This window comes from Marmota flaviventris, chromosome 4 (assembly GCF_047511675.1).
Source record: "Marmota flaviventris isolate mMarFla1 chromosome 4, mMarFla1.hap1, whole genome shotgun sequence".
Lineage (NCBI taxonomy): Eukaryota > Metazoa > Chordata > Mammalia > Rodentia > Sciuridae > Marmota > Marmota flaviventris.
The window spans coordinates 71194941-71205391 of record NC_092501.1 but is presented as its reverse complement, the minus strand read 5'-3'; the positions used below and the strand labels follow the sequence as shown (position 1 = coordinate 71205391).

The 10451-nt window shown below is 45.2% G+C and overlaps 1 pseudogene; it reads left to right on the top strand.

The window, feature by feature from the left end:
* Window positions 1–3923: 3923 nt before the first annotated feature.
* LOC139705493 (RNA exonuclease 5 pseudogene) lies at window positions 3924–6224 on the top strand (annotated as a pseudogene).
* Window positions 6225–10451: the final 4227 nt, after the last annotated feature.

Genomic DNA, 10451 nt, shown 5'->3' with positions numbered 1-10451 from the left:
ATGCCCCTCTGAAAAACCAGCTTCTACCTCAGAGCAAAGCCCGCCCAAGGAAGGGACATGACCTTTGTCCTTGGAAAGACCCACAGAGCACTCCTGGGCACATTCCCACCCTGCTAAGTGGTTTATCTACAAATAACAGGAGAGATCTGCTGGGCCAGGTGTCCCTGACTCAGTCAGGCTAGGTGGGGACCCATAGCAACCCGCTAGCAGCCACCAATCAGCATGAGACAGGGAAATACCTGGGATGCCAGATGACCCTCCCAGTAGTTTATGGTGTTGGGAAACCATGTAGTTCATCAAGAACACCCCTCTTGGCGTAAACCAATCAGTTCAAATGAATCCCCCTCTTGTAGTAACCAATCATCACTACCCAACTTGTTCCCGCCAGTGAATGTGCTAATCATGTTTTAGAGTTGTTCTTTGATTTTCCCGCAATGTGTGATGATTTGCCAAGAGATGCTATGATGTTTGTGGGGGTCCCTGCCTTCTCCAAAGAATGTATAAAACTGCTGCAAACCCTGGGCTCGGGGCCTCTCAGCGTCACCAGTTGCTGTGTGCGCGCAGAGGACCCAGCTAGCTCGCAATAGACACCTCTTTGCTGCTTACATGGATCTTGGTCTCTGGTGGCCTTTTGGGGGTCCAGAATTCGAGCATAAAACCTCCCTTCTCCTCTCTCCCCTTTTCCCTAGCGAAAGGTCATGTATTTTTCCCATGCTCCCCCCACCCCGTCCCCATTATAAATCATCATCCCTGTATCAGACAATACATTCGGCATTTGGATTTTTAGGGTCGGCTTACTTCACCCAGCATTTTATTCTCCAACTTCATCCATTTACTTGCAAATGCCATGATTTTTTCTTCTCCTTTAATGCTGAGTGATATTCCATTGTGTATATATGCCACATTTTCTTCATCCATTCATCTAATGAAGGGTATATCTTGGTTGGTTCCACAATTTAGCTATTGTGAATTGTGCTGCTGTAAACATTGATGTGGCTGCATCGTTGTAGTATGCTACTTCTGAGTCCTTTGGGTATAAACCGAGGAGTGGGATACCTGGATCCAACGGTGGTTCCATTATGAGTTTTCCAAGGAATCTCCATACTGCTTTCCATATTGGCTGCACCAATTTTCAGTCCCACCAGCAATGCGTGAAGGTGCCTTTCCCCCCCACTTCCTTGTGAAAACTTATTGTGGTTTGTATCCTTAACAGCTGCCATTTTTACTGGAGTGAGATGAAATCTTAGAGTGATTTTTTATTTGCATTTCTCTAATTGCCAGAGATGCTGAACATTTTTTCATATATTTGTGGATTGATTGTGTATCGTTTTCTGAGAAACGTCTGTTCAGTTCTTTGGCCCCTTTATCCACTGGGTTATTTGTTTCTTCGGTATTAAGAGTTTTGAGTCCTTTATATATGTATGTATACACATTTATTTATATAGATGAGTGCTCTATCTGATTTGTGTGTGGTAAAAATTTCCTCCTATTCTGTAGGCTCTCTGTTCACCTCACTTATTGTTTCTTTTGCTGCAAAGAAGCTTTTTAGTTGGAATCCATCTGATTTATTGATTCTTGATTTTATTTCTTGCACTATAGCAGTCTTTTAAGGAAGTTGGGGCCTAATCTCACATGATGAAGATTAGGGCCTACTTTTTCTTCTGTTAGACCCAAGGTCTCTGGTTTAATTCCTAGGTCCTAGTTCCACTCTGGATTGAGTTTTGTGCATGGTGAGAGACTGGGGTTTTAATTTCATTTTGTTGCCTATGGATTTCCAGTTTTCCCAGCACCGTTTGTTGAAGAGGCTATCTTTTCTCCAAAGTATGTTTTGGGCACCTTTGTCTGATAGAAGATAATGGTAATTTAGTGGGTTAGTCTCCGTGACCTCTATTCTGTACCATTGGTCTACCAGTCTGTTTATATACACAAGGGAATGTTACTCAGCAATAAAAGAGAATACCGTCATGGCTTTTGCAGGTAAATGGACCGAGATGGAGGAGATGGTGCTAAGTGAAGTCAGCCCATCCCAAACAAACGAATGCCAAGAGTTTTCTCTGGGATGGGGAGCATGGGAGGAAGAGATGAACTCTAGATAGGGGAGAGAGGAGTGAGAAGGGAAGGGAGGGGGCAGGGGGTTAGAAATGATGGTGGAATGTGATGGCCATCGTTATCCAAAGTACACGTATGAAAACATGAGTTGGTGTGAATATACTTTATCTACCACCAGAGATGTGAAACTGTGCTCCGTACGTATAATATGAATCCTAATGCCTTCTGCTGTCATATATTAAAAAAATTTAATAATTGAAATAAAATAAAATTGATAGAATACAGAGAATAGTGGTTACCAGAGCCCGGAATGGGCGTAGGGGAGGGAACACGGCAAGAGGATGGTTAATCGGTATGGGGGTTGCCCTTGGATAAGAGAAATGACTTACTATTAGTATTCCACAGCATGGTAGGATAGCTGTGATTGACAACAATATTAAATATTTCAAAATACCTGATTGGGGGTGTATCTCAGTGGTAGAATAATTGCTGAGTATGTACAAGGCCCTGGATGCAATCCTCAGTACTGGAAGGGGGAAACCTGATAGGGTTTTGAACGTTCCCAATACAAAGGAGTGATACATGTGTGAGTGACATATATGCCAATTACCCTGATCTGATCATTACGCTTGGAACACAAGTATTAAGATGCCACACTGAAAACAACCCAATAAGATCAATGAACCCATTCACACTACGGGGCAAATGGCCAAGTACCCCTTAATGTGTTCTGATGAAAGAGAAACTAAACTAGACTTTGGGAGGAAAGACCTGGGTTCTTGTACGGTGATGCTTTTGTTTGTTTGTTTGTTTTGTTTTTTGTACACGGAATTGAACACAGGGGCACTCAACCACTAAGTCACATCCCCAGCCATATTTTGTATTTTATATATATATATATATATATTTTATTTTGAGACAGGGTCTCACAGAGTTGCTTAGTGCCTCTCTAAGTTGCTGAGGCAGGCTTTGAACTCACGATCCTCCTGTCTCAGCCTCCAGAGCCGCTGGGCTGTCATCCTCTTTTTTATTTTAGTAGTCATTTTACCTACATAGGCCTCAAGCACATATTAGCAAACTTAGCTTAATTTTATCTGCTCCCTGTATTTTACAGTAATGTTGGGGAACTCATGATTGTAGGGGTACAGAAACACTGAAGACCTTTAGCTATTTTTGTCTTTACACTCCCCCCCCCCCCTTTTCAAGTCTTTGCTACGTATACAGCACAATTCTGAGAAAATATGAAACACAGGGCACGGTCCTGTCCCCTGGAACTTAACGAATCTGGGTAATGAAACTACTGGAAGGTAATCCACTGTAAAGGTCCCCCAGAGGCAATACGCTGGAATACAAAGGGAAGATTTTACTGAAGTTGCAACAGGGGTTCACTGGATGCTTTGACTACATCCCTTGTCGCTTTGAAACTTACATGTTTGTTTCTCTTTTCCCCAAACTTCTCCTCCCTGATCTTCTTTGCCCTAACCTTCTCCTCCTGATTTTCTTTCCCCTACCCTTCTCCTCCCTGATCTTCTGATTTTCTTTTCCCTAAACTTCTCCTCCCTGTTCTTTTCCCCCCTCCCTGATCTCCTCCTCTGGGCTCTTCTTTTCCCTAATCTTTTCCTACCTGCTCTCTCCTCCCTAATCTCACTTTCTCTGAATCGCTTATGAAAACCCCCTGTATAAAAACCCCCTACTCCTGCTGACGTGAGAATCATTGTTTCTCCTTTGCTAGCCAAGCAAGAAACCACCCCTTTTCCTTCTCGAGACCGTTTTCTCTTGCTGGATTGGCATCAAGGCAAGGACAGCTTTCTACGCCAGGGACAGCTTTCTACACCAAGGACAGCGTTCCGCAACAAGGACTCTAGTACAGGATCATGGAGCCAGAGAAGGAGAAGACCGGGAGGCTCAACAGCCAGAGGAGACGGGTCCCCGACTGGCTGATGGGGACGCCCGAGGTAAGGATACCCCCCGGTTCGGATCTCGTGGACAGGCAGCCCGAGCCCAAGAGAGCCCGGTTGTCTGGCATCGTAATGGTTGAAAACTGTGAAATAACCCACGAGCAGCTATGTGAGCTGCTCAAGTATGCAGTTCTGGCTCAACCGGTTATTGAGAGACCCAGGTGGTGCCAGCTTCTGTACGGAAAGCACCTGAGCAGAACAGTGGTTGTCACCCTTCAAGGGATGAGTCAACTCCACTTCTACAGGTTCTATTTGGAGTTTGGATTTCTCCGAAAAGCCTTCAGACACAAATTCCGCTTGCCTCCTCCATCATCTACTTTTCTAGCTGATGTTATCGGGCTACCAAATCAAAGGGCTGGATATCTGCCTAAGACCATGGGAGGATCTTTACCGTCCGCCAGTACAAAGCCCGAGGTCGACCTGCAGAATGACCCCGTCATTCAGAAGTATGGCTCTCAGAAGGTGGGCGTGCTGCGATGCCTTCTGACAGAGGAGGAGATGAGAACATTTGACTTTCCGTTACAAGGTTCTCCCGACTGTGAGGACTTTGTAACTACCGGATGTAATGCGTCTGTCACAGAGAAGAGCCCTCTCTTTGGGCTGGACGGAGAAATGTGCATCACGTCCAAGGGGAGAGAACTAACACGCATCTCACTGGTTGCCGAAGGGGGCTCCTGTCTTATGGATGAGTTGGTGAAACCCGATGAGGAGATTGTAGACTACGCCACCTGCTATTCAGGGATCACGGAGGAGATGCTTAAGCCGGTGACGACGAAACTGAAAGACGTTCAGAGGCGGTTGAAAGCACTGCTTCCTCCTGATGCGGTGTTGGTAGGTCATTCCTTAGACGTCGATCTCCGAGCACTGAACATGATCCATCCGTATGTTATCGACACCTCATTGCTTTACGCCAGGGAGCGGGGCAGAAGATTCAAGCTAAAGTTCTTAGCCAAAGCTATTTTGGGCAGGGACATTCAACGTTCGGAAAGGGACGGTCATGATCCCACAGAGGACGCTACCGCGACCCTTGAATTGGCTCAATATTTCCTCAAGTATGGCCCAAGGAAGATTGCAGAACTCAATCTGGAGGCGCTATGGAGAGCCCAAGACCCAAGAAATGTCAGAGAAAAGTTCCAGTACCCCTACAGAGGTGCTTTAACTTGTTTCGATTCGGCGCATCAGAAGCTCCTTTTTGTAACCCGAGAGACAGATGATATTGAACTGCCTTCTCCTGAAGATTGTGAAACTATTAAGTGCCTTTCCAACAGAGAGGTCTTTGAGCAGGCCCGAAGGCAAGTCCGCCTGTACCCCTTCAGCATTATTCGGTTCTCTTTTGAGCCCTTTTCACCTCTCCTCACTGAGGAAGTGAACAAAAGGATGCGGATCAAGTGGACAGAGATGTCAACTATCTATGCTGGGCCCTTGAGCAAAGATTGTAAACTAAGTGCTCTGAAGAGGCTGTTTAGGAGCTTTGGCCCAGTTCGTGCAATGACCGCTGTTCTGGAAACGCATCAGCCTCATCTCTCTATAGAGTATGAAGTCCTGGAAGCTGCCCAGCTGGCCATCGAGTCCTTGAATGGCGTTCTGGTGGAAGGTGTGTACATAAAGGTACAGAGACCTGTGACAGAACTCACTCTGGATTGTGACACACTTGTTAAGGAGCTGGAACGAGATTCTGAGAACCGAGCCACTATTTATCTGTCTGGAGTTAGTAAAGATTTCTTAGGACATACTCAGGAACTACCGAACCTCTTTGGTGGCCTGGAAGCTGTGATCGTGCCTCCAGATGCTAAAAGCGGAAGACAGGAAAAATACTGTTTCCTGCAATTCAAAACTTTTGGCAATGCCCAGAGGGCCCTCCATGTCCTCACAGGCAAGGACTGGAAGCTGAAAGGCAGGCAGGCCCTAACGCCCAGGCACCTCCACGCGTGGCTTAGGAGCTCACCACCTGAATCAAGAAGGCCCGCAGGTCTGACAGTTAGACCTCCTCCCTCAGAGCGGGAGACCCTGCAGAACTTAAAGGCGGAAAACGCAAAGAGTGCAGCCCGGCGTTGGAGCCGCAAGATTGGAAGGCTCTACCGAAGCCTGAGCCCGGGTACCCTTTGCGTCATCCTCCTGCCAGGAACCGCTAGCCCTCATGGATCTCTCTCTGGCCTGGGACTCATGGGAATAAAAGATGAAGAAGAGGAAAGCACCGGCCCAAGCACGGGTTTGTGAGTCTCATCCTTCCTGGGCGATGGTGGAGAAGACGGTCAGGCTGCAGCTTCTCCAGAGACTGCTGGGCCTCTTGGTTCAGTGGACGGCTTTGTGTGGGAAGTTGGTGTGCCGGCTAACGGGTCTAATCCATTGACATGGCATGCACAAGTTTTCAATGAATGCCTAAAATGCAAGCCTTCCTCATCTTAAGACAGGGTGGGTGGGGGAGCGGGAAACTAAAACAAAAAAAGACGCCACACTGTGCCCCATGAGTCTGTACAATTACTATGTGCCAATTGAGTAAAATATATATATATATATGATTAAAAATAAAGTAAAATGGAAACAAAATAAATACAACTTATTATTAAACCAAAATAAATGTACACGTGTTTGATATCTTCAGACGTTTAAAATTCCATTCATGCTATGTGACACTTTAGAAATGTGATGGGATCTGAGTGGAGCGAATGAGCCCAGTGGTTATGTGGTTGAGTCTCAGAAACTGGTAAGGCTTGCAGCGTGGCTGACCAACTGACTGAAGGGCAGATTGCAGAATTCAAAGGAGCTTTCCCACTATTTGACAGGAAAGGGGATGGAACTATACTATACTAACAAAGGGATCGGGAAGTGTAATGAGATGGTCTCTTGGGTGGAATCCCACAGAAGTCGAGTTTCAGGACGCGATTAAGGGACTAGCTGCTGGTGGTAATGGTAAAATCGACCTCCCTGAATTTCTGACAATGATGGCAAGGAAAAGGAAACACAGACTTAGGGCACTATGTAACATGTGGGGCATGTTGCATCAGAAAGGAGGAAACCGAACTTGCTGCCCGCTTCCGGGTTCTGGGGCCACCTGTGGCTAAGAAAGCGCCTGGGGACGGGCCAGAAGGCATTGCCTGGGTTGTGAGGAAAAACCAGATGACCTCTAGGACAGGCTCAGAACCCTTCCACCCTCTGGACAGCTCGGGTCTCCCATTAGGGACCGTGAAATGGGTGAACACGTGAACTCTCCCCACCCTGCTGACCATTATCCTGATTGGCTCCTGTGCCTTGTATTAGCTGTGTGTGTGTTTTCTCAATAAACTGAGATCCTGCTTTGACTGGTCTCCCTGGCTTGTCTGATTGTCCTCCCGTGGGGGAGGGCTGGGTGCTGGGGGGGGGGGCGTCAGTCGGCCCTTCGTTTCTTGGTTCCTCATGGTCCGGGCCTGCTCTCCCAATCTCTCCCGCAGGTCAGGAGGGAAGCGGGTGTGGTGTGGTGGGGTGGGGTGGGGCTAACCCCCACACACACACATCTGGCACCCAACGTGGGGCATTAAGAAGTCGGTTCACCAAAAGTGAGAGTATCGCCAAGCCAAGCCAAGAGAGTTTCGAGGTAGGGGTCTCCCCGAAAAGATGGGGCAATCTCACACTATGTATGAGGACCAGTATTGGGAAGCCATTGTTGAGGAGCGACTTGGGTCACAGTGAGTCAGTCCTCTCACTGCCCAGGAGGAGAAAGGCTTAAAGCCTCACTCTGACAATGGCCTCCTAGACCCTTTTGATGCCTGGCCTGGTCCTCTGGGTCCCACACCAAGTGCTCCTGTCCTGGAACACGCGGTAGAAAAAGTCGGGAAGGGGAGCGGCCTATGCCATGTTGTCACCCCTCCCCCCAAGGAAATTCTCCACCCTCTTGTGCGAACCTGGAAAAGCTGGTTAAGCTGCCTTCTTGCAACACCAGTGATGACTCGCCCCCATTGTGTATGGCCCTGTCTTGTTAAGACCAGCGATGAGATGACTCATCCCCATTGTGTATCCAGTTCTTGGTAAATGCTAAGCCTGGGGGCAATTGACCAGCCTTATGATATTCCTGGGAGGCCCAAGATTTATTTATAGAAGCTCAATTCACCATAGCTAAACTATGGAACCAACCTAGGTTGGATAAAGAAAATGTGGTATATAATATTTGATGGAATATCACTCAGTTTTAAAGAAGAAGGGAATTATGGTATTTCCGGGTAAATGGACGGAGTTGGAGAATATCATGCTAAGTGAAATAAGTCAAATCCCTTAGAACCAAAGGCCGAATGCCTTCTCTGATATGGATGTTAATTCACAATCAGGGCCAAGGTGCTAGGGAAGAATAAAGTTACTTTAGATTAGGTAGAAGAGAGTGAAGGGAGGGGAGGGATATGGAGATAGGAAGAATAGTAGAATGAAACAGACATTATTACCTCACGTACACATATGACTGCATGACCGATGTGATCTGACAACGTGTACAAGAAGAAAAATGAGAAATTATACCCTATTTATTTATGATATATCAAAATGCATCCTACTGTCATGTATAACTAATTAAAACAGATTTTAACGATTTTTTTTTTAAAAAAAGACAATTCTACTCATTCAAGAAAGAAATCCATAGTCACTGCCCTTTTTTTTTTTTTTGGACAAAATTTATTGACAAAATACATGTGGTCAGTTACACTTAAGTTGCATAACATGATATTTTGCTATATGTAAATGCTGTGAAATGATAGCTCAAATCATCTAACATATCTATCACTTCAGAATAGTTAACATTTTCTTTTCTTTGTTAGATTTTTGTGGTGGGAATACCTAAGGTCTACCAATCAAGGAAAGTCCAGGACCAGATGGATTCTCAGCCGAGTTCTATAAGACCTTCCAAGGAGAATTAACACCAATACTGCTCAAAACGTTTCGTGGAATACGAAAAGGAGAGAACCCTTCCAATCTCATTCTGTGAAGCTGATATCACCCTGACGCCGAAACCACACAAGCACACATCAAGGAAAGAAAACTTCATACCAATATCCACGATGAACATCGATACGAAAATTCTCAATACAATTCCGGCAAATGGCATACAAAAACATATTAAAAAGATAGTGTGCCACAATCAAGTGGGGTTCACATACAGGAATCAATAAACATAATTCATCACATCAATATACTTAAAAACAAGTATAATATGATCATCTCAATAGAGGCAGAAAAAGCATTTGACAAATACAGCACCCTTCATGTTCAAAACACTAGAAAAACTAGGAATAGAAGGAACACACCTCAACCTCATGGAAGCTATCTATGCAAACCCCAAGGTCAGCATCATCCTAAACAGAGAAAAATTGAAAGCATTCCCTCTAAAAACTGGAACAAGGATGTCCTCTTTCAAATGAGTAGACTTTTCTAAGGCACTTTAACATGTCTCCAAACACCAGAGGAAAAATCACTTAGAACACTGCGCCTACCTCAACTAATTTTTTCAGAGCTTCCTGCCACCCGCTTTCTGCCTAGCTTGCCTCCATATCTAGCGAGGTCCCTGGCTCTGGGCGGTATCCACATTCATGACTCCTCCTATGCCCCTTGCTTCCATGACACTGCCCAGATCCTGCCCGTGTCTGTCCTGAAGGTCCAGTTAGAGGCTCAGAACCAGCCCAAGGACTCCCTTGCAAGAAAGCAGTGCTGGCAGATAAGTATTTGCAAAACACAGCCACTTTCAGGCGAGTCATCTGCTCAGTGGCTTACTCCATCAAGGAGCTTCCTGCATCTCTGGACCTAGCTGGACTGGAAGCATGAGCCAAAAAGAGATCTATGCTATTTTTCTTGTAAAGCCTGATTCAAATGCGCTTCTCTGTTTTGGTTTTACTGCTTTTCATCCTTACGTTTTAATGTTATAAGTGTACATGATAAATATTTAAACGGGATGCATATAAGGTTAACAAAAAAAAAAAAAAAGGTCTCCTTCCATCACTTCCTCAGTTTCACAGAAGCCATAACGATGGTACCAGTTCCAGAAATGTTCATTGCATCTATAAGTACATCTCTGCATACATACATCCCCTCATTTTCAATTAATAGCACTGTGTACACCCTTCTGCCCTTGGTTCTTGTCACCTGATATCTTAGAGATTGTCTTACCTCAGTGGACATATAGTTTTTCTCATTCTTCTTAGCAGTCACACAATATTCCGTTATAAAATGTGTCATAATTTTTTCAATATTTCACTTACTTTATGATGCATTTTTAAATTTTTATTTATTCTGATTTGTTATATATGACAGCAGGATGCAATTCAATTCATATTACACAAATAGAGCACCATTTTTCATGTCTCTGGTTGTATGCAAAGTAGAGTCACACCATTTGTGTTTTCATACATGTACTTAGGGTAAGGATGTCTGTCTCTTTCCACCATCTTTCCTACCTCCATGCCCCTCTGAAAAACCAGCTTCTACCTCAGA